Source organism: Scyliorhinus canicula, chromosome 9 (assembly GCF_902713615.1).
Source record: "Scyliorhinus canicula chromosome 9, sScyCan1.1, whole genome shotgun sequence".
NCBI classification, from domain to species: Eukaryota; Metazoa; Chordata; class Chondrichthyes; order Carcharhiniformes; family Scyliorhinidae; genus Scyliorhinus; species Scyliorhinus canicula.
The window spans coordinates 137,558,521-137,584,210 of record NC_052154.1 but is presented as its reverse complement, the minus strand read 5'-3'; the positions used below and the strand labels follow the sequence as shown (position 1 = coordinate 137,584,210).

Here is a 25,690-nt window from a genome sequence, read left to right as displayed (position 1 = left end):
TGGAGCAATTCCAAAACAGTTAATGGGCTAGCACAAGTACCACATGGAACATGAGCGATTCCAATGAAAAACTGTGTTGGATTTGCCGGGGTAGGGATCGGCACTCGAGAGGCTGACAAGCTGCAGCATATTAGCACTCCACTCCCCAACCACATTCATCCCAGCAAACAAGATGGGGCATGCCCATCCTGTTGATGGTACCTCGGGGGGTTGGCCTGGGGAGGACACCCATATGACCCGCGGCACTAAGCTCCTAGTGGGCAGTCAGACGCATGGCTGCCTTGCAGGCTGCACCAATGGTGCTCCGTGTCCATCCGCTCCAACCCCACGGCCTACCTCCTGGTCGCCCCCCCAGCTAATCCACCAGCCCTGGCAGACGCCCCCACCCCCCCGGCCAGCGGCTCAATTGTCAGCACACTATGGCGATGTTGGACACTTTTCACACCCACTCTCTCCCTAAGAAGCCATGACGCCTGTTTCTCGATTTTTGAAACCACAAGTGAAACTCGCCATCTGTAATTCTGCTGAAGGCAGAGCATCGCGGAGATGCTGTAGAATACCCGGTGAGGCCTGCGAATGACTCTTCACACCTATAATTCAAGCTTGGAAATGCATCATTTTCAAGCAGCAATACAAAAAAGTATCAATCCATGAAGAATGAATAATTTCTGAAAATTTATTATGAAAACAGCTTTTTTTCCTCTGCTACCATTTACTTTATTGTGGATATAAAACCAGCTACTAATATTTGTTGCTCACGGCGTTTATTATACGTGCGGAGTAGAACGCATTGACGCTGCTGTCAAGGCACCAGAGTATGGCATTCTGTCCAGGCGCACACCTCTGGCCATGATTTCTGCCTCATGTGCCATTCTTCGCTCACTCACATTTCCCGATTCCAGCATCGGTCAACAAAGAATCCCGCCTATAACTTTGACACAGCTAAATCATATCCATGTTGTTTGGATTCCAAGGCCTTCATGTGTACAGCAAGTGTCGCAGAACGTCCATGGCAGCAATTCCTTAGAGGAAAGCATGCCTTCTGAGAATGCACTACGGCAGAATGTATAACTAGGTATCAACACAGATACACTCAGTGAGTCCACTTTGAGAGTTATTTGGATTTTCACATGGTGATTGACAACTCATGAATGAGTACAGGCAGATACTGCTGCCAGCAACAGCTGTGGAGAGTTCACTCGAGGGTGTGAGGAATCATAATCCTCTCTAAGCTCTACTGAGCTGGACACAGATGCTGGACATTGAGAGGGAAAATGCAACATCCAGGCACTGACAGACGTACAACTCTCATTCTCTACATTAAGGAATCAGTCGTGTATTGATGACACAGGGAATTGTAAGAGTGTAGCCCATGAAGAGCAGTATGACTGCATGAATTTTCAAGCAAGCCATGTTCACAGGGGTGCAGGCTTTCAAAACCAATTTCTCTGAAATGTACAAACAGATGGCAGATATCTTATCCACTGCCTGACATATCTTGCCTGCAGCAGAGTGATAGGAGTGATATAGCTCAGGAGAAGGCTAATGGTGAAAGGGAGCCGGAAAGCGGGAACTCCATTCAAAATGTTCTCACTTCTCAGCCATTGCCCACCACAGTCAGTACTTCGAATGCTACCTCATGCTGTAAGTACAGGTAGAGTTGGCTTTGCCAGAGTCATCTGGGGTTCCAAAACACAGAGAGGTGCAGGCCAAAGACATCTGAGCAGTCAGGCATCTGTGAAGACAACCAAATATTTGCTAAAGTCACACAGGATGCACCATATAAAAAGAAGTAGGAGCCATAGGTGAAGAAATTGGAATTTGTCAAGTGATTGCATATGGATGTTAAACAAAATGTTATGTTATTAGGGTTCCTTTTTTTTTACAGTTTGAAGTAATATTTAATGCTTTTTGCCACTTGGGGGTGGGTGGGTGGGAACGGTGGTGGTGGGATGGTGGTGGGGGTAGTGGTGAGATTGTGGGCGGGGGTAGTGGTGATGGGAGGTGGGATGGTGGAGTGTGGAATTTCATTTGTCCTGTTTCACACTAGTTAAGATAATGCAACATTAGGGCATTCTTGGTATTCCAGGCAACAACAGCTGGCCTGGTGATGGCTGCCTATCTCCACCTTCCTCTAGTCCTTAGCTCTTCATTTTTTATGTTCTCCCCTTCAAAAATAAGTGATGAGCTCTTTGTTCTTCTCTACATGGAAACATCACTCCTGTGCATGTGTGGATCCAACCATAGCATGTCTGCATTGCCATGTGGGTGACAAGTGGCAAGTTACATTTGCACTATGCAAGTGGCAGGCAATGACCATCTCCAACAAGAGAGGATCTAACTATCGCCCCATGACATTCTATGGCATTACCATTGCTGAATCCCCCACAATCAACATCCTGGGGGTTACCATTGATCACAAACTGAACTGGACTAACCACATTAATACTGTGGCTACAGTGCAGGTCAAAGGCTAGGGATCTTACGGCGAGTAATTCACTCCTGACCTTCCAAAGTCTGTCCGCCACCTACAAGGCACAAGGTGGGAATGTAATGGAATACTCTCCACGTGCCTGGATGAGTGCAGCTCCAACACCGCTCAAGAAGCTTGACACCATCCAGGGCAAAGCAGCCCGCTTGATTGCTCCCCTTCCACAAACGTTCAAAACCTCCACCACCGACGAACAGTAACAGCCCTGTGTACCGTCTACAAGGTGCACTGCAGTAACTCACCAAGGTTTGTTAGACAGCACCTTCCAAACCCATGACCACTGCCACCAAGAAGGACAAGAGCAACAGATACCTGTGAAACCCAGCAGCAGGAGGATCCGCTCCAAGTCACTCACCACCCTGACTTGGAAATATATTGCCATTCCTTCGTTGTCGCTGGGACAAAATCCTGGAACTCCCTCCCTAACAGCACAGTGGATGTACCAACACCACATGGACTGCAGTAGTTCAAGAAGGCAGCTCACCACCACCTTCTGAAGGGCAACTAGGGATGGACAATAAATACTGGCCGAACCAGCGACGGCCATATCCCGTAAATGAATTTTTAAAAAATGTAACATCTTCCATCTAATGTGCTGTCCGTCATGGCCAAAGCACCTCCCATCTTGAGCCTGTCAGTTTGAAATGCTCTGAGGTTGATAAAATCGGTATCCTCACAGGTACTTTCTTCCATATGTTTGCCAGTGAAAACTGAGCAATACGTAATCCTGATTCAGACGGGGCAATGACAAATTTAAATACCCACCTGACTTGTAGTTTATATCTGCGTCTACTTCCCTAGTCAGCTTCCTGAGTTCCAGGGAATCCACGCTGCCCAGATAAAATTTGGAGCCAAATTAAAAACTGTTTAAAAATAACTCATTAAAGCTTCCTAAGAATGTTAGTTGTGCCAATAAATATCTGCCTATATCCAATTAGAAATTGCCAGAGTTCATCAGCAGGAACACAATCCTATGATAAACCCAGCAGTCAGCGCATTGGAGCTGGGTTGCACTCACACTCAAAGTCAAAAATCATTACCTCCCTAACCACTCCCAACTCATCGCCATTTCTGGGGGGCTTAAAATTTTCCTAATATGATTGAGAAACAATTGCATTTCAATTCAAATTTAATGGTGTGCACGACTAGGAATCCTTATTAATAAGATTAAATTATTGGCCCAACTGTATTCAAAATACACAATTTTGTCTTGGCATCAACCAACCTTGCTGGTAATGTTCATGCTCCCTAATGTCAGTCCTGAACTTCACAAGTGCAAACATATGCCCTCCAGTCCTGCTGCCCTGAAAGTAATGATCTGGATTTATTTTCTTTATTCCTTTAAGTATTGTAATTTATATAGCTCAATGAGCGGCTCAATGATGCAGTCAACATCAAGAATGGGCTACTGTGGTTAGGGCTTCTGGCCCAATCAATTATAAATTTATTACAGGGGACAAATTCAAACTTACATTTTCCATTAATAGTACAATTTATAGCAAAAAGTTTAAAACAAATGCCACGCCGACCTGAGGTGCCGTATGTTTCCACTTAGATTTCCAAGCTCAGTTTACTATCATAATTCTGCACAGTTTTAGCAACTGATTTGATGTAGTCTGGCATCACACAATTAATGGGAGCAGAAAATCATGTGTCGCTTAAATTTAAAGGAATGCACATGATTAAAGCAACGTCTCGGCACTGATGCAAGAAATGCTTCCAACTCAGAAAAGGTTGAGAAAGATTTTCAACTCATTGACAGCCATTGACAAAATTAAAATGGATAGGAGAAAGGAAAAAACAACAGAAATAAATGTCAAAGAACCCCAAAGTCTAGATAATTATTTGCTGATCTTTGAAGTGTAGATGGTGTAGCATGAGCTGTTTCCAATGACAAATGGATTTGCTATTACGCCAGCATTGCAACATGACTACAAGGAGCTTAGTGCAGATTTCAGCTGAACATTGCTCTCATTCGATATAATAGTTTTGTCTGCTCGCTGCATGTAATCTTGCAGCCATCAGTCATTGTGAGGAAGCATCCAGTGATATGGGAAATTAGGTTCCACATATCTTAGTGGTACTATTTGTTCTGATATTTGTGCTTCCATTGGGAGCACTAATTATCTGACAAAACGAGGTGTGCTCAGCAATTGTAGACACTGGCAGCCATGAATAGATCCTGCTGTCCTTCCACCATTGAACTTCCTTCTCTTCTTCCCAACCTTTTAGATCAGGGAATTCGCACTTGGAAACCCATTGATGGTGTCAATGTCGTTGGAGCCAAGATCATATTGCGGCAGTTAGCTACAAAGGCTTCAGGAAAAGCAAACTTTAGGATCATAGAATAGCTATAACACAGGATGCCATTCAGTCCATCATGTCTGTGCTGGCCCTCTGAAGGAGTGATTCACATAGAGTCACCCCCTGCCTTTCTCATAGCCCTGCATTTTCTTTTTTTCATTTTCAGCCAGTGCAACAATTTCAAAGATATAAATAGCTGACAGATATTTCTTACCATGACTTTTTCAATTATCTGCAAACTTCCCCATTTCCTATCAACGCTAGGCACCCATTTCAATAGGAATAATCACAGAATGGTATCCTGCACTCCTGAATGTTAGGAGCTGGCATGCAGAATGTTTCTGCGTCCAGATGAATATTTAAAAGAAAATCTCAGATGTTTAGAGTTGACATTTCAGGCAATACCATCCCCTTACACAGATTATGCAAATGGGACAGAGTTCCAATGTAATAGCAATTCACAAATCAGGAAAGTTGATCTGAAAACTTTGGTTCAAATTTTCACCAGCTTTGATATCAATATATAAATAGTGGTCAAACTTATTCTGAATTAGTCTGTTTGACGACCAACTTCAATGGAGTAGATGTAACTGATGAGAGGCAACATTGGCTCTTCATGGCATTTTGATCAGCAGAGATTATAATGCTCTGTTTTACCAAGAAAAGGAATAGAAACAGTTTGTTTTGATGATAAAGTTCTGTCTGGATGCTTGCAAATGAAATTTTGAGAAGTAGCCAAAAACATTCAGTTTTGAATCCAACAAAAGAGTGTTTGTGCAAAATGCAGGTGCATAGTGTCCATGTTTTAGGGTCAGTGAGTGGTCTTAGACAAACCTAATTGTCCTTGACTGAGTGGACTGATAGGCCATTACAGGAGGCAGTTCACAGTTAAGCAGATTTATTTCCATGTGCCTTTCCTAGTGCTCCTATACAATGCTGACCCAATGGATCGCGCCAGAGTCAGCAAGATCGAGGTGCAGATGTGCCAAACATCAGGTTCTGCGGAGGCCTACCTCTTTGTTCTAAATTGAGTTTTTGTTGTCCCCCAGTCGGAGTAGCCAGAGACAGAGCTTTGGATCTGAAATATGGACCTAAAAAATAATCGGAACCATCAGGCTGGCTGCGTTCTGATTTTCTATAAAGCTGATCTATCAGATCAGTTCCATTGAGTTGCTGTGCTGCTGTTTTCAATCTTTGGGGAGATTCATAGCTCCAATTAAAAGGAAATCCCACCAGAAAGCCACAAAGCTGCCTGTAGGTCAACAGAAGCAGCACAACAACTGAGTGTTCTTGCTTGAAAAATTAATTTGTTGAATCTCTATTTTAGAGCTTTGATCATCATTTAGATGATGTGCGGGGGGGATAGAACATGGTCCAGGAGGTTGGAGGGTGTTCGAGGAGTTGGGGGAGAGACTGGGAGCTGTTGGTGGAACGGGGAATGTTGAGGGCTGTTGCCAGGTTGAGGGAGAGGGGTGTATTGGAGGGATGGGGTAAATTGAGGGCTGTTCGAGGAGTGGGGGCTGTTGGGTGAGGGGTGTTGAGACTGTTGATGGGTGGGTGGATGTTGAGGCATGTGAGATTGGGGTGTTGGAGGAGTAGGTGGAAGTTTGGGGGTGGTGGTGGCATGGGTGTCGTGGTGTGGGGTTGTCACTTTTTTTGCTTTTGTTGTTCCTTATTTATTAATTGCATTTTTCCATTTTAGGCTACAAATTCAGATATGCAACATAATTTGTATGACAGCTTCTTGAAGAAAGGGAGACTATACGTTAAAGCAACATTAAATTTATGTATCTTGTATCATTCTTCCCTAAAATATTCAGATCAACAATTCAATCTAATTTTTCCTAAACTGCTGGTAAATGTCTGATTAGCAAATCTTGGAACAAAGGGAGTGGATGCCATTTATGGCATATTATCAGTTGGTGCCAGAGATGTCAGAATGATAAGGTTGCATTAGCTACAGAGTTGAATTGTTTTCTAAATGTAGTGATTTCTATGTAGCTACTTTCTAACGTCAGTTGATTGCCCTGTGATTAATTATGCTTAGAGATTAAGCATTGGCCCTCCAACTTCATCATTGCTACAGTCACTCTGCCCACTGTCTGGAGGTGCAATGAAAGAAAAACAAAACCTACATTTATACAGCACCTTTCACAATGTCCCAAATTATTTTGCAACCAATTAAATACTTTTGAGTTGTAATCACTCGTATAATATAGACAATGTTATCAAATTACAGAGCAAGCTCGAGGGGCTGAATGGCGTACTCCTGCTACTAATATGTATGCTTGTATGCCATTCTGGTTGGATGATCTGAGCTGGTTTAGATGGTCTTTGTCATCCACAATTATCTTGCAATTAGAGGGTGGAATCATGGCTGGAGTTAAGTTTATTTGTTGCCAATGAAAGTTTACTGGGAGTAGGCTTTGTGGGGTGAAATTTCCAGGACATAACTGCGTAAGGGGTCCAAAGTGAATTAGTAACCTGTTCTCACCTGCACATGATTTCCAAGGATCTTTTCCATTGACTTCAATCTTGCCCTTTTGTGTAATTACCTATTATCTCACTGTACCCATGTGCATTTATGAAATTTTTGATGTATTGAAATACTGTGATAAAGCTGTGTTGCACAGTAGATATTGAACAAATATTGCCGCATAAAGCAGCATTCAGCTGTCTTTAGACATGCTGATCAAGAAAACACAGAGTCAATAGTGAACTATTCAGCCTTTGACCTCTGGCCTCTTAAAGGTTGTGTCACACAGAGACACCTGAGGGCTCCAATGCTTGTCATTGACAGTAAAGACCTATGTAGTTCAATCATTCCACTTTGTTGCTCAGGCATAATTTTATCTTTCTATCATGTGAGATTACTGATAAAATGTAATCCAATTACACCTCTTCTATGAAGTAATTATATTGAATATATCATGTCTGCAGGGAGGAGAAAGTCTTCTAATTCTTCTCCGGACTGGAAAAAATCTTGTGCAGTTTATCTGTATTGTACGTTTTGAATCTTTCCCCCAAATATGAATTTACTGTCACTCTGTTCGTTTGATGCAATGTGCAGAACATTACTGAGGGCTGAAGCAGCCACCAAAAATCAGTGTTATCAACTGCGCAGTGTTATAAATAACTAATGGGATATTTTCCTGTCAAATTAACAATATTGCATGATGCTGTTGAAGTAAAATTTGTACTCTCTGATTTGTTTAGCAGATGCAGTGGGGTCACTTATAGAACGCATACAAACTAATATTGCATTATATCATTGCTGCTCTTAATATGAATGAATTGAATTATATTTGTAACCAGGTGCCAACAATGAACAACATAATTTTACTTGTATGTTTCTGTGATTGATAGATTAACTGGTGAATCTTGAAAGGGAGAATAATATCATGGGGTGGGGTGGGGTTAAGTGTCGGTGGGGCGGGCGGGGGGGGGGGGGAGTTGGTGGGAATATGTGCCCCACAATTTCTCTCCCTGGCCTTGGCTATAGTGTGGTTGGTGGAAAGCTTCCGTTTTTCAGTGGAGATGCCTTGCAGGACACTTTCATGCAGCTCTGACTTGAGAAAGGCTGGTTTCAGACTGCACTGCCTTACAGTGGGCCATAAAATGCTTGGCTGTCTGAGCTGACAGGCAACTGCAAGGGGGTTGGTGGTGTGGCAGAGATGGGAGGAGGAATGCTGTCTTCCTGAGAAAGAACAGCAAGTTTATATTTCCTGGAGCCCCTGCCATGCCTAAAAGAATGCACCTCAGCAATCTGAGAAATCTATTGAAGGATAGTTTGCTGGACCGCTTTTGACATCCTGCCCGTGGGTTGTGCGGCCAGAATGGCAGCAACCTGAGTTAGCATGGCAGCAAGCTGACCTTCCACTGCAGCACATAAATGCTGCTTGTGCAGTGCCTTTGATTTTCAGTTGTTGCATCATGTTTGATTCCATAAGTGAGCTAATGACATTGGCAACGCTGCAAAGGATGGAAAGGATAAACTTTAAGCTCTGCACAAATTCCTACGTGAACTTCGTGTCAGACTATGCCATGCTCCTTGAGATTGCATCAGACCTTCTGGTAAACCTGTCAGTGCACCAATAATTTTGTTACGCCTGACAGTCAGGTTTCTTCTGTAGCCTGCCTCATCACAGGCCCCTACTGAGTCCTCTGCAACAGAACCAGTATCAGATACCGGTGTGACCCTTTCACCTTGCCGTGCCTGTAGTACACACCTACAGTGTCTCACCATGTGCATATCCATCCCCTAAGTTCACCACTATATTATGTGCAGTGTTAATATCTGAGCTAATGGCTGCAAGTATAAGACCAATTGATAGCGTTTCTTCATCCTTATTACCATTTGCTCTCCAATCTATTGTTTCTCTAACACAGCCTCACCAGGTGGCAATTCCTGGTCTCTGAAAGGAGTAAGGAACAAGGGTACGGTTCCGATAAGGGGTAGTGGGGAGGAGGATATTAAGTATTGCATGCTTAGACCATCTGTGGCCTCTAAATTAGAGGAGATTGGGGTATGAAGGGCAAGTGGTTTTGGTGGATTCGGTAAGAAGTAACCCTCGTGGTCCATGGTTTCAGCAATTGCTGCTCCAGTGATGGTGAAAACTACCACCTCCTATAATCATTTGTTGCCTTGCCCTGCAAGAGATGGGGGAAGCATGCTAGTGTATTATAATGCTATCAATTTGAGTGATGTGTTAAACATTATAGAATAGCTGACAGCTTGTGCAAACTGTGGGATGTTGGGGTGAAGCTTGCAGCAATGCTAATGATAGAATCATAGAGTGCCTACAGTGCAGAGGGAGGCCATTCAGCTCATCAAATCTGCACTGACCCTCCGAAAGAGCACTTTACCCAAACTCACCCTCTCCTCCACCCTATCCCATTAACCCCTTAATCATAGAATCATAGAATTTACAGTGCAGAAGGAGGCCTTTCGGCCCATCGAGTCTGCATCGGCTCCTAGAAAGAGCACCCTACTTAAGCCCACACTTCCACCCTATCCCTGTATCCCAGTAACCCCAGGTAATCTTTTTTTGGACACTAAGGGCAATTTATCATGGTCAGTCCACCTAACCTGGACGTCTTTGGACTGTGGGGGGAAACCGGAGCACCTGGAGGAAACCCACGTAGACACGGGGAGAACGTGCAGACACCACACAGACAGTGACCCAAGCCGGGAATCGAACCTGGGACCCTAGAACTGTGAAGCAACTGTGGTCATCACTGTGCGAACCTACATTTATTTTTGTACACTATGGGGCATGGCCAATCCGCCTACCCCTCCCATCTTTGGACTGTGGGAGGAAAGCGGAGCACCGGAGGAAACCCAAGCAGACACGGGGAGAACGTGCACACAGGCAGTTACTCAAGGCTGGAATTGAACCCGGGTCCCTGGCACTGTGAGGCAGCAGTGCTAACCACTGTGCCGCCGTGCAGGCCTAATGTTTGAAGGTGAGATGAAGATATGAAAAAGCGGTATTAGTTCTGATTATCGGGCATTGTTGTTGGGCTGGTGATGCAGTCGGCATTTGCAGAATACTTGATCGCTCATTTGAAGTCATTAACATTTTTGTGGTTCTTCATCCAGTTCCTTGGCATTTATTGCCGCAGCTATTTGCATCAATTGCCTCCCCAGCATTTGTCTGGAGATTCTCTATTTCTTTGCACCCTCTCAATCAAGCATCTGGAGCAGAGTCAGAGATTTGTGGAGTTGTTCTTGTGTCATTTCTCAGGTCAGAATCAGTTGTAACTTCCTGCAGCTGCTCCAACCAAAATGCATCTCCTCTTTCAGAGCTGCATGCCAGCTTTGGGGAAGGCTGGCTTTAACTGGTTCCAGCCTCACAATTTTGGGCCCTCTGCTCAGGTGTGCAGCTGCTCAACAGCACTGATTGCATGCCACAATTATGTTCATTAGCAGGCAATGGAAAGTTTGAGCACCATTTGCATCAGAAGCAAATTGGCACAGGTTATGATCATGATCCTTATGTCCTTACTCATTTTCTTTTATTCGTTCATGTGATGAAGGCGTCTCAGGCTGTGCCAGTGAGAATGTGAAGTAAGGGTTAATAGCTAGAACAAGCCAGAATTAATGGGACACATTAGTGGAAAGTTACAAATAAGGGAGTTATTATTGAATTTGTGAGCCGACTCATGACAGTAAGCCGAATAGCCTTGAGAAACAAGGAAGATGGCTGGATGACGGAATATGAAATGTGGGAGCTGCTTGCAATTATGGCTAACACCTGCTGTTTTTGCTAAAATTGCTATATACTAATGTGCCAATAGATAACTTTAAAGTCTGTAAAATCATGTATCGAAACTATGGTAAAAACAAGCTATGCTTTGTAATGGGGGCAAGCACAAGTGAATGTAAGGGACAGCCCCTTAAAAAAACATATAAAGACAGGATGCTCAAAACATCGGCACACTCAGAGGTGTTTCTTAGGAATACCTAGAGGGCTGCCCCGATCGCAATAAAGAATATTCTAAAGTACGAACGTGTTCGAGACCGTTTCTTCCGGACTGAGGGACAAGTGAATTAGAGACCCATTCACACCAGCATTTATTGTCCATCTCTAATTGTCCTCGAGGGGGAAGTTAAGACTCCTCATTGCTGATGGGTCTGGAGTCACATGTAGGCTGGGCCAGGGCAGAAAAGGATGGCAGATTTCCTTTCCTAAAGGATATTAGTGAACCAGATGGCATTTTACAACAATTGACAAAGGTTTCATGGTCATCATTAGACTTTTAATTCCAGATTTTTACTGAATTATTCTTAGTCTCTGGTTTACTAGCAGTGACAGTACCACTACACCACAGCCTCCCCATGCATTATCAAATACTGTGACCCACATGTCTACTCCTTGCTGGTGGTGTCTTATGCCAATAGCGTAGTCAGATGCAACAAGATCAAATTTAAAGTGCTGGTTCAAGATCAATATTGACATAATTTCAGGGAAATGTAGAAAATGTCAGTGATGGAAGTAGAAGTGATTTTCTGTTGCTTGTTTTGGTGGGGTGTGGGTGTTGTTCCTTCACCTTGGATAACATGGAAGACATTCCTAAACAATGATGATAGACAGTTTCATTGAAAGCCATTAATATTTTGTTGTGTGCGGCATGCCACAAATGGAAAAGAGTTCAAACTGAGAGAAAATTGTCATATTAGTTTGGCAACAAAGTATCAAGCCCCACTAATACCAGACTGTAAATGGAACTAGAATCCGGCGTCAATTAATATCCTTTCTTTTCTAAGTATGCTTATTTGAACTTAATTAACTTCACATTTTGTGCTAACATTGCTCAGGTAGTTGCATTGTTATATGTGATTAACAAGACTGTGGATTTAGCTGTAGTCCAGAAGATCAGCACATCATTGAAGTTATTTCTCAAGTGCAGTACTAAAGTGAATGCTGCTCTGCAAAACTGGTGAATCAAAGAGCTGAGTGTTTGTTCTGGTGGCTCAATTCAACACGAAGATTCTGTTCCATTATCTGAAGAGCAGCAGGGACCACTCCCAGTGCTAGGCATCAGTCAAAAGAGCAGACCACATCATTATTGTTTGTAGAATTCCACTATTTACAAAGTAGCTGCCATTTGTACCTACATAATAACAGTCATTGTCGCTCTTTCACTTCCCACGCCTTTTGGTGCACAAGGCTAACTTTCACCTGTTTCCATAGCTAGTTTTACCTGTAACAGGTCACTACCCTGACATCAGAGGCATATAGTTTCAGGGACGCTGCTCCACATCAAGCCAAGGCTGACCAAGAGTCTCTCCCACTTTTACCACTGCTATTGGTGTGTTGGAAGGATTTTGCAGGTGACACTGTGGTGATATGCATCACTGTAGATACACAAGGGGTTAATGTAAGTACACATAAGCTAGCTAGACACTAGAGGGAGCACCAGAGACATGACACACAGACACTCAACCAATAGATCAGTTAGATAGGACACGACCAATGGGCATTCACGATACACACAGAGGTGACACTACCACAGGGAGGCATTACACCAACCCACATATAAAGGTCACAGCACACAGCTGTTTAGCACACTGGGCTAAATCACTGGCTTTGAAAGCAGACCAAGGCAGTCCAGCAGCACGGTTCAATTCCCATAACAGCCTCCCCGAACAGGCGCCGGAATGTGGCGACTAGGGGCTTTTCACAGTAACTTCATTGAAGCCTACTCATGACAATAAACGATATTCATTTTTTTATTTCACATGATTTTCCTCTTTCCAGTGGAGACACTCAGTGAGTACAGACACAGGATTGATTCAACATCGCATCCACCACCTGGATTGTAGCAGACTGGTTTGTCAGTCTGAGTAGCTATAGAAAGATTAACAGTAGTGGCGAATCCAAGTAGGAAAATTGTAAATAGTTTAATAAACGTGTTGAAGTTATCTCCACGTCTGAACCTTCCTTTGCAAGAGAAAACATCAAGGAAGCAGTTTATGCTAAGCCAAGAGCATAACAAGACATGGTACCAGTTGAGTGACTGTTTCAATCCACATAGTTACAATTCAGCAAACAGTGACAACCAGTAACAACACCCAGGCAAGATGATCGAGATTCCGGTTCCACAGCGGCTCAAGTGCCACGGCAATCTCCGCGAAAACTGGTGGGCATTCCGGCAAAGGTTTGAGATCTTCCTGGCAGCAGCCGACCTACAAGACGTGGCCGATGCTGAAAAGACAGAGCTTCTGCTCACCATCGCCGGTGCCAGAGCAGAAGAAATCTTTAAAACATTCAAGTTCTCCAAAGGGCAAAACAGGAGCGACTTCCAGGCAGTCCTGGACAAATTCGTCCAGGCGAGGAAAACACTATCAAACAAACAGAAAACGGTAAGAGAGGTGCCAATACTTACCACGAGGCCGAGATCCCGGAGCAGAGAATGACAATTTTGATCGGTGGCCATCTTGGTAAAGGTACTGCACATGCGCAGTTGCGTGAGAAGAGCACAGAACGGGAAGGTCCGTTTGCGCATGTGCGAGAAGCCGCGCATGCGCAAAGGCGAAAGAGGCCCCAGTAAAGGAACAGCAATATGCGCATGCGCAATCGCTTTCTACGACCGACGTCACTCGCTTCGTGACGTCAGAGGCCCCGGACCACATCCACTTAAAGGGGAAATGTCCCAAAACACGAAAACAAATTCTTAAAGCCGTAAAACAAGATTCTTTCACCTGGAATGACATTCAACCAATAGCTGAAAGTAACCTCCGCAGAACCCTGCAACAAGCAGTTCGTACCGCCCAAAGAGATGATATAGTCCTTGAATACTACAACACCAACCTTTATTTCTTCTCTGGATGTCACGAGCCCAATGCCAGCTCCGACACAAAAAGTGATGAAATGATCCTAGAAAACTATGACTCAGACGAAGGTTTCATCATTCGAGATGACGAATCCGACACAGACGCGGATGCGTTCTTCGGATTTGAGGATCTTCAGCCCAGCACAGATGACATCCCGACTCGTGAGTGCAGGATTATGCTGCGGCCTGACACCAAGAGACAGAGAGCGGTACAAGCCCACAGAGAGCGGCCTGCTGCCACACAGAGTGTGGTCCACGCACCGCTAAGGGTTCCTGACTCCACACAGAGAGTGGTCCACGCACCACAAAGGGTCCCAGCCTCTACACAGGAAACGATAGAAGAAACGCAAGACTCCAGAGCGCAGTCCTTGCATGAACAAGAAGTGACTCGAGTGACACAAGCCTCCACAGCGAACTCGTGGACAGCCTCCATGATAGAAGCAATGCAAGACTCCAAAGCGCAGTCCTTGCATGAACAAGACCATGAGGGTCTAGCAACCTCCTCTGAGCAACCAGCAGCAGATGATGCAAGTCTGCCACACTCAAGTGAACAACAGAAAGACTATGACAGTCTGCCATGCTCAAGTGCACAAGAAGAAGACTCTGACAGTCTACCCAGCTCAAGTGAACAACAAAGCGACTCTGACAGTCTACCCACATTGTTTGAGCCACCAGAAGAAGACTCTGACAGTCTACCCAGCTCAAGTGAACAACAAGAAGCTACTGAGGCTCTACCCACTGTATGTGAGACAAGTGATGACGGCATCCCACTTCCCATACAAGATGTGCAATGCGACAGACCTCAGCTAGTGTGTACAGAGGCACTCGACGATCACAGTGAGACCACTGGTGACTCCGGTGACACCATGTTACTTCAAACCTCATTCGCTCGAGCCTCTCCACAAGCAAATGCATTCCTGAATGTTTTGACTCCAGACGTGGAGCATCAAGAAATCTCAGCTGACTCCAGTGAACCTGCTATGACTCCAGACGTGGAGCATCGACAAACCAACACTGACTCAGGTGACACAGACCAGACTCCAGACGGGGAGCATCGACAAGCCAACACTGACTCAGGTGAAACAGACCAGACTCCAGATGGGGAGCAACCAAACGCCAAAGCTGATTCAAGTAAGCCGGACATGACCCCAGGTGGGGAGCGCCGCGAACTCAGTGACGGCACGCTCAAGGAAAGAAGATGCCACAAAGCACGCTGACACGAGTAACTGTGTGAAGGACTTGTATTATCCACAGAGTGTGGTCCTTGAGAGAAGCGAACACAACAACAGAACCATCCAACACAACATCACAACCTATGAAAACCATATCAAAGACAACGACACGACGCGTACCAAAGGCAACATCGTCGACAGCAAGCACGACAAAGACTACACCAATGGAACTACGACTGGTACAACATGGTACAACTCTGCCCATGAGGGACACTGTTACTACTCAGCTCAGTACAATGACATACCATGGCAGGACGATGCATCTTCCCAATTCCCGTGTGCTGCACTACTAACAGGCAACCTGGCTTTCAGGACAGATGCCATCCAACATCACTATCACAAGCATCCAAATCAGACAACGAAGTGATTTGACCACTTCTTGGTTCCTTATGCATAGGCACACTGATGGCGTTCACAAGGACATGCCACCATCAAAATCACCAACTCACCAACCCAACAAGAAAGACATTCGACCAAGATAATTGATGGGTTTTAGACTCATACATATGAATTGGACTTATTGTTTAATGACTGTTCTCGTAACTTGAGCATTGCTTATCTACCTGTTTTTTTTTGTTCAATTTTCTTTAAGTGTACAGAAAATATGTAACACATAAAAGGGGGGATGTGGTGATATGCATCACTGTAGATACACAAGGGGTTAATGTAAGTACACGTAGGCTAGCTAGACACTGGAGGGAGCACCAGAGACATGATACACAGACACTCAACCAATAGGTCAGTTAGATAGGACACAACCTGACCAACTGGGCATTCACGATACACACAGAGATGACACTATCGCAGGGGGGCATTACACTAACCCATATATAAAGGACACAGCACACATGATCTTCCTCTTTCCAGTGGAGACACTCAGTGAGTACAGACACAGGGTTGATTGAACATCACACCCACCATGTGGATTGTAGCAGACTGGTCCGTCAGTCTGAGTAGCTATAGAAGGATTAACAGTCGTGGCGAATCCGAGTAGGAAAATTGTAAATAATTTAATAAACGTGTTGAAGTTATCTCCACGTCTGAACCTTCCTTTGTCAGAGTGAACATCAAGGAAGCAGCTTATGGTACGCCAAGAGTATAACAAGACAGATACTTAAAATGATGGTTGCATTATAAGCAATCCTTCCTTTGCTGTCAAGTCTTGGGGCAGGACTCAAACCCGGAGCTTGTGGCTCAGAAGCAGGGATGCTTCCCATTGTGACACAAGACCGTCAAATAGTCCCTGTACTTCCTAGCAATTCAATTTTCATGAAGCACTTTCAGGCTTTTATGAGATGCTTCTTAAAGATGCACAACGTGCTATATATATGCAGATACATATTTGCATTTAACAGCCATGATGTGGAGATGCCGGCGTTGGACTAGGGTGAGCACAGAAAGAAGTCTTACAACACCAGGTTAAGTCCAACATGTTTGTTTCAAATACTAGCTTTCGGAGCACTGCTCCTTCCTCAGACGAAGGAGCCTCACCTGAGGAAGGAGCGGTGCTCCGAAAGCTAGTATTTGAAACAAACATGTTGGACTTTAACCTGGTGTTGTAAGATTTCTTACTGTGCATTTAACAGAACTAACTAACAACAATAACAGAAAAAACAGCTGAAATTAACATTGTGCATCCAATATGATAAAACATTCCAAGGCACTTCACAGAAGCATGATAAAACAAAATATGACACTCTGCTGCATAAGGAGATACTAGGTGAAAAGACCAACAGCCTGGTCAAATTAGCAGATTTTAAGGAGTTTCTTAAAGGAGAAAAACAAGGCAGGGATGCAGAGGAAGATAGGAAGGGAATTCCAGATTTTAGGACATAGGTAACTGAAGGTATGGCCACCAGTGGTGAACCAATTAAAATTGAGGGCACAAAAAAAGGCCAGAATCAAATGAGCAAAGATATCTCGAAGGATTGTGAGGTGGGAGGAGATTGCAAAGATTGGGAGGGGCAAACTTGTGGAGGGCTTTGAAAACAAAGAAGAGAATTTTAAAATTAAGACAAATTGGAGACAGTGTAGGTTAACAACTGCAGATATGATGTGTGCACAGGACTTGGTGCAAGTTAGGGCATGGGTAGCACAGTTTTGAATGCTCTCAAGTTTATGGAGGGCAAAAAGCTGGAAATCATCCAAGAGTGCATTGGAGTATTCAAGTCGAGAGGTAACAAAGGTGTAAAATATGGATTCAACAGCGGATGAGCTGAGGAAGGGACCAAGTCAAGCAATGCTATGGAAGTGGGAAGGACAGTCTTATGGTTCACATGCATATGCGTGGAGGCTCACCTTGGGCTCAAAAGTGACATTGAGGTTGTGAATTGTCTGGTCCAGTTTCAAAGGGGGCAGTGGTGGTGTAGTGGTATTGATGATGGCCTGGCAATCCTGAGACCTTGGGTCATAGTCTGGAAACCTTGGTTCCAATCCCACAATGGCTGATGATGAAACTTTAATACAAATTTGGAATTAAATATCTGGGGCGGAATTCTCCCCTACCCGGCGGGGTGGGGGGTCCCGGCGTAGTGGAGTGGCACCAACCACTCCGGCGTCGGGCCTCCCCAAAGGTACGGTTGTCTAGGCCCGCGGCAGAGTGGCTCCCGCTCTGCCGACTGGCGGCAAAACTGGCGCCAACAGCCTTTGGCGCTATGCCGATCGGCGTCGGGGCTGGCCGAAGGCCTTCGCCGGTCGGCGTGAGTCCGCGCATGTGCCGGAGCGTCAGCGGCCACTGACGTCACCACCTGCGCATTATCGGTGGAGGAGGGGGTCTTTTCCTCCTCCGCCATGGTGGAGGCCGTGGCAGCGGCGGAAGAAAAAGAGTGCCCCCACGGTGGCCTGGCCCGGCCCCGATCGCCCCCCCCCCCCCCCCAGGACACTGGGGGCGCGCTCGTGCCGCCAATCCCGCCGGCACAGAGGTGGTTTAAACCACATCGGCGGGAGAGGACTGACAGCGGTGGGACTTCGGCCCATCGCGGGCCGGAGAATCGCCGCGGGGGGCACGCCGATTGGAGGGGCGTGATTCCCACTCCCGCCGATTCCCAGGTGGCGGAGAATTCCGGCCACGGTGGAGGCGGGATTTACGCCGGCCCAGGGCGATTCCCCGACCCTGCGGGGGTTGGAGAATTCCGCCCCTGATGTTTAATATGAAACCATAGTCGATTGTCATAAAAGCCCATCTGGTACACTCCTGTCCTTACCTGGTCTGGCCTTCATGTGACTTTGAACTTTTGCGCAGTGGTCAAAAACAATGGCTTCAGTCCTCTCATTATTTAAATGGAAGAAATATTTGCTTATCCGACACCAGATGTCAGATGAGGAGTCTGATAATTTAGAGAAGTGGGGGTGAGGTAGAGCAGGATTTCACCAGCGTACATGTGAATACCTCTGGAAAATGGCAGAAGAGACCCCTCTGGCAGCGCTCCTGCGCCATTAACTTCATTTAGATGAGAAAGGTTCACCAAGCACAAGGGAGCTGAAGCTCAGCATTGATCTCTACCCTACCTTCTCCATGTAATGTTTCAACTCCCAATTCTGAGAGGCAAATAAGAAGATAAAATCAGTTTCACTCATTTTGAAGTTAATAAAAGTCCCTTCTCTGTTACAAAACTAAAGTCAGCCACTTCTTTAATAACTTGTGTTACCTTACATAATCTACCAACAGCAACATTATGCTGTAAAACAGAAAAATGGGTGTGTTCATATGAGGAAAACAAAATGTCGGCATACAGATACAACAAGCAATTAGGAATGCAAATGACACGTTGGCCTTTATTGCAAGAATGTTGGAATACAAGAATAAATAAATCTCGCTACAATTGTACAGGGCTTTGGTGAGACCATGTCTGGGGTGTTTGAGAGAGGAAGGATATACTCGCACTGGAAGTGATGCAGTTAAGGCTCACCGGGTTTGTTCCTGGGCTGAGAATGCTGTCCTATGATGAGATGCTGAGTAAATTGACTTATGCACTCTATAGTTTAGACGGATAAATGGTGACCTCATTGAAACCTGCATGATTCCGAAGGACTTGACAGGGTAGATACTGAGAACCTGTTTGCCCTGGCTGAGGAATCAAGAACACAATGGGTGTGGCATTATCATAAATGTAAGAACTGCAAGGGTAAATTAAATGTCTAGATTAGCCACTAGAGGGAGCTAGAGGTACAAGTATATAAGACATTGATGCTAAGTCTTGTGGGGAGAGAAGTGAAGGAGTTAGCTAGAGTATAGACTGAAAGAAAGGTAGTGTGAGTAAGAGCAGATCATAATTTATAATAGTGTAGAGATTAGTTGTAGGTCAGTGTAGATTATATGTTAATTATCAACTGTGTATTATTTTGGAGAATGTGTTGAATCCAAATTAGTAGTGTTAATAAATTTATTGCTTTGTTCAAGCTAAAGCTATTTTGAGGTCTTTGTGAACATTATGTCAACCATCCTGAATTTAGCAACACAACGGGGAGGCACAGCCTCTGGACAATGGGATGATCATTTGGGAATGATACTTGGAGGAATTTCTTCATTCAGGATTGTGAGTTTTTGAATTCTCTACTCCAGAAGGTTGTAGATGCACCATTGTCAAGTATATTTAAGGCTGAGATAAACAGATTATTGATCGCTCAGGGAATCGAAGAATATAGGGAGCAGGCGGGGAAGTGCAGCTGAGGCCAAGGATCAGCCATGATCATATGATTGCAGGTTCGAGGTCCATATGCTCCACTTCAGCTCCTATTTCTCATATTTTTATGAAGTGGTTCATTCCTCCCCACTCCAGTTTCAGGCACAAACACTAAACCAACTTTCGGCTTGTCTTGGGCAGTATTCAGAGATCTCTCTCATTAAGACCATAAGACATAGGAGTGGAAGTAAGGCCATTCGGCCCATCGAGTCCACTCCACCATTCAATCATGGCTGATTTCAACTCCATTTACCCGCTCTCTCTCCATAGCCCTTAATTCCTTGAGAAATCAAGAATTTATAAGACCATAAGACATAGGAGTGGAAGTAAGAAGAAAGGTTCCACCGAGATTTGAACTCGGATCGCTGGATTCAGAGCCCAGAGTGCTGACCATTACACCATGGAACCCCAGCTGCAAACTTTTGCTTCAAACGCACATAGAAATTCAGAAAGAGAAGCAATTCAAATGACTAATTGAGTGAAAACAGCAGTTGATGCTGTATTAATATATAAAGACACTGGAATTCCGCTTTTGAGTCTCACTTCACAAATTTCCCTCAGGCAGCACTGTGGACTCGACATTCGTTTGATGAGAAAATCAGCTACAAATCCTACTATTGATTGCTGTCCATTAATATTTGCTTCAAGGTGCATAGGCATTAGGTGAGAATATGACAAAATAGCCTCTCACAGGAAGAGTAGCATTACTGAGGGCATCGACATCATGCTGCAGGCAATGTGGAGCCGCCAGAGCTGGCAGAGCCAGATTATGAATGGGGCATCCAGAACTCAATCCAGGTGATCCCCAGAGCCCTATGGGCACCAACCGGGAGGAGCGAGCACTGGTGGCTAACCCGGAGCCACCTTACAGGAAGGCATCGGCAGTCACCTGCTCTCCCAATTCCCCTCCCAACACGCTGTTCGGCACTGCGCGGATGGCCTGCACCCCACTCCCTTCGTTGCCCTCTGCCCTCCCCAGCCCCCCGGGCTCGCTGGTCCTACACCTGCCCACCCCTTCTGCCAAGGCACGGTAGCCAGTGCTGCCTCAGAGCTCTAGGGTCCCGGGTTCAATTCTAGCCTCGGTTGACTGTCTGCGTGGGTTTGCACTTTCTCCCCGTGTATGCATGGGTTTCCTCCGGGTGTTCTGGTTTCCTCCCACAGTCCAAAGATGTGCAGGTTAGGTGGATTGGCCACGCTATATTTCCCCTTTGTGTCCAAAGGTTAGGCGGGGTTATTGGGTTATGGGGATAGGGGAGAGGCGTGGCCTTTCCAAGGGCTAGTGCAGACTCAAAGGACTGAATGGCCTCCTACTACACTGTAAATTCTATGATTCTATAGTACCACCTGCAGGTGATGGATGTGTACTCAGCAGACAGACAGGAGTCAGACTACGGCATAGATTGAGGAGCACCGGAGCTCACCTCACAGCGTGTTATCATCACCCTTCTGCCTTGCATATTGACCCGCTGACAGTGCTGACACAGGCCCATTACCTTGGACAGAAAGAAAATGGGAAACAATCAATAGTTTTCAAGGAATGTAAGATGAATGCCATGCTATCCCCAGGAAAATATGTTAAAAGATGAGAGAAGTGGAGTTAAATGTTGTTCATGTGTCTGTAATGGGATGAGGATATTGAATCCTAGTAATGCCGACCTCATGTCAAACAATATTTCAGCCTATCTAACGGCTCTAATTCTCCAAGGCCCCATCCCAATTGAGCTTTTTCTCTACTTAACCTTGGTCATCAATATGCCTGTAGGAGTTCCAGAACATTCTATTGATTTGTAGAAAAGTTGAAGCCCTGTGCTTTGAGAGAAATTATGAAATAGATCTAATACAGTGGTGAAATAAATGACAATTTAATAGTGCATACTCTACCCTTGAGCATTGGTGAGTGAGATTGCCATGGAAATTTATATCAAGCTTTGTTATATCACATTTATATTTAAATTTAATGCTTTTGCAAAATTGAAGAAATTCTATCCAGTAACATTTGAGGTATTTTGTGAGCCATTGGAAAGAGAAAAAACCTTTGTCAAAACCTTCCTTGATTTATGTAAATTCCCTGATTTATTTTCCAACTTTCAAATCTTATTGTTTCCTGAAGTTTATTTTTGTCCAGTTCTTTGATGAATGCTGTCTCCATTAACACAGTTAACTGTCCATTCTTCAAGGGCCAGTCTAGATAGCAAGGAGAGAAATTTGCATGGCCTTGTGATCAGAAATTGAGTTCGATGTGGATGGGGGAGAGATGGGAATTTGGGATGGACCCTTTATGAATTCCTGGATCACATTTTTTTTTCTTTATGCATTCATGGGATGTGGGCGTTGTTGACCAGACCAGCATTTGTTGCCCTTCCCTGAAGGCATTTAAGAGTCAACCACTCTGCTGTGGGCTTAGAGTCACATGTCGGCCAGACCAGGTAAGGATGACAGATTTCCTTCCCTAAAGGATATTAGTGAACCAATGAATCGGCAATGGTTTCATGGCCATCATTAGACTATTAATTCCAGACTTTTTTTTATTGAACTCAAATTCCACCATCTGCCCTAGGGGGATTCTAACCCATGTCCTCAGACTAATCCAGTGACAATACCACTACGCAACTGCCTCCCCTGTCCATTAGAATTTCCAGAGTAGAGATAGGTGACTAACATGGGGCGAAATTCTCCGACCCCCAGCAGGGTCGGAGAATCGCCTGGGGGCGCCTAAAATCCCGCCCCCGCCGTGGCAGAGATTCTCCGCCACCCGGGAAGTGGCGGGGGCAGGAATCTCGCCCCGCCGATCTGAGAGGCCCCAGCGGCGATTCTCCGGCCCGGATGTGCGGAAGTCCCGCCGCTGGGAGGCCTCTCCCACCGCCGAGGTTTAAACCACCTCTGGAACTGCGGGATCAGTGGCGCGAGCGGGCCCCCGGGTCCTGGGGGGGGCGGGGGGCGATCGAACCCCGGGGGGTGCCCCCACGGTGGCCTGGCCCGCGATCGGGGTCCCCCGCTCAGACTGCAGGCCAGTGCCCTGGCTGCACTCTTTCTCCTTCCGCGCCGCCACGGCCTCCGCCATGGCGGAAGCGGAAGAGAACCCCACATCGCGCATGCGCCGGCAGTGACGTCAGCGGCAGCTGGCCGCTGATGTCACTGCCGGCGCATGCGCGGACCGGCGAAAGCCTTTCGGCCAGCCCCGCACCGGGGGCGCCGGTTTTTTGTGCCAGTCTTCTGGTGCTAACCGCTCCGGCGCGGGGCTGGCCCCCAAAGGTGGGGAGAATTCCCCACATTTGGGGAGGCGCGACCCCTGAGTGGTTGGCGCCACTCCCCTACTCCGGCACCCTCCGTCACGGCGGGTAGGGGAGACGTCTCCATGGACACGTTGGACCTGAACTTCTGTGGAGTGGCAACCACAGTCAGATTGCTACCCTATGTCTTTTTATTTGCAATGAGATACAGTACACCTTTCCCACCCAACCACCCGTCTCAGACTGATTGTGAAAAATGTAGTGCAGTGCAGTGCATTATCATAACTTTCCACCAAAAGTCAGAGAGTCAAAGGAAAGGAAGAAGCACCCTCTTTTTTTTACAGCGCTTGTTGCTAAAAGGCAGATAAGCTTAAAGTTCCAAGAAGTCAGGGAGAAGGCAAGTGTGTAAGGTCGGGTGGTCAGTGGTGGGTGTGGGGTGAGGGTGAGTAGTGAGAGGAGTCAGATGGTCAGGAGGGAGGTGATCAGTGGGGGGGGGGGGAACGTCGATCGGTTGGGGGAGGTGTCCGGTAGTTGGTGGTGGGGATTGGATGGTTGGAGGGGGGAAATTGGGTGGTCAGTGGGGCAAGGGTTAGGAGGGTAGCCGAGGGTGGGTGGGTAATCAGGGGGCTCGGAGGGTAACCGGTGGTTGTTGGGTGGTCAGAGGGCTGGAAGAGTAGTTGGGGGGGGTTGGAGGCATATTTGGGATGTCAGCAGGAAAGCCAAGGAGCGATGGGAGGAGTGGGCGAGGGATTGGAGGGTATTGGGGGTTTGGGGTGTAATCGCGCAATCTGGAAGTCCAGTCGGCGGGTGGGAGTGTAGGCAGAGTGTCCAGTGCGGGGTTCAGAGTATGGGAGTTGGGGAAGGGGGGTCAGTGCTGCAGTTATTTAGGAGTTCAAAGTGGTTTAATTCTTCTAACCTTTTCTGGGTGACTATTCTGCTAAGTCAGTCCGAACATCCAAAATCCGTGGTTATAAGTATCTGAATGTTCCCAGTGCCCTTCGAAACTTCCAAGGCAGTTGCCATGCAATCCTTATGTCGGAACGTCCAGGGATCCTCCAGTGCTTCTTAGAGATCCTTCACACTTATTACGCCCCAGAGGTGGGAGGTCATGGGCTAATACGATACAAAGCAAATGAAGGAAGTTAATTCATATGGTGGATTGCATTTTGACAGTCAATGGGGAAGTAAGGGTGCTTGCTGCTGACCTTGAATTAAGTTCCCCACAAATATCAAGTGATCTCTGTTGCATGGATCTCCCCTTTCCTGACAACAGTTTAAATCTGGCACAAAGTCAAAGGGATCGCTTAGTGTGCAGCATCAGTGATGCAGCAAGAATGTAGTGTTGTGTTGTGTTGTTCATCCTGGGGTAACACAGACTGTACAGTTAACTGATCAAGTATACACCAAATGTGGGCGTTGGTTCAATATAACATTTATTAAACTTCAGTAACGAAGCACACAGCTGCCTGTGGGTTGACTCTCTACTACTCTAAGTAAACTAACCTTAACTATCTAGACCAGGCCAGCTCTGATCCACGTGTAGAAGGTGTTGAATGATTTGTACACCCTGACTGTCACTGCAGTTGTCATCAGTGGAAAGAGGCTGGTGTTCTGTCTGGTGATTGGTTGTGTTCTGTTCAGTAAGTTGGTTGGCTCACCTGGGTGTCTGTCACTGCCTGCTTTTACCTCATGATGTGCATGGATGCATGGATGCATATTATGATATCCCCCCTTTTAAAAAACATTGTCGGCTGCTTTGAGCATATAAACATGTTTACAAAAGTGACTATATACAGCAATTGGTAAGTGAATGGATATGTACATGTAAGGTGTCTAGCTTGCAGAAACATAACAGCATATATACAAAGGAGCTATTTATAAGTCCAGTCATTGAGGCTGTCATTGGATTCTTGTGGACCGCCTGAGACGTGAGGTGGGGATAATGGTGCCTTGACCAGCTGGCATGCAGCCAGATTGGTGGCCTCGTGGAGCGAGGTGTCCGGATAGGGAAGAGCAACATCTGGGAAAGTGAGATCCGGTGGTGGCAAGCAAGTTTGCTCGTGCCCTTTTGTTGCACTTTACAATAGATCCATCAGCCATGCAAACCACGAACGACCTGGGAGCAGGCTGTCGAACAACAACGGCTGACCAGCCTCCACCGGGCAACTTGATGCGAACAGCGTCCTCCGGAGAGAGCACCGGCAGATCCGTACCATGAGCATCATATGTCAGCTTTTGCCGGGTTCTGATCTACTGCATCTTTTGCAGCACTGGAAAGTAATCCAGGTCAGGTACATGAATAGCCGGAACAGTCATCCGCAGGTTACGATTCATAAGGAGCTGTTCCGGAGACATACCATTGGACAGAGGGCTTTCCCTGTATGCCAGAAGAGCAAGATGAAAGTCCAAAGC

At 45.9% G+C, this 25,690-nt stretch overlaps 1 non-coding gene across 1 annotated transcript; it reads right to left on the bottom strand.

The window, feature by feature from the left end:
- Window positions 1-20,384: 20,384 nt before the first annotated feature.
- trnaq-cug lies at window positions 20,385-20,456 on the bottom strand. The gene has a single exon. It is a non-coding gene; the product is annotated as a tRNA-Gln (tRNA).
- Between the last annotated feature and the right edge of the window lie 5,234 nt (window positions 20,457-25,690).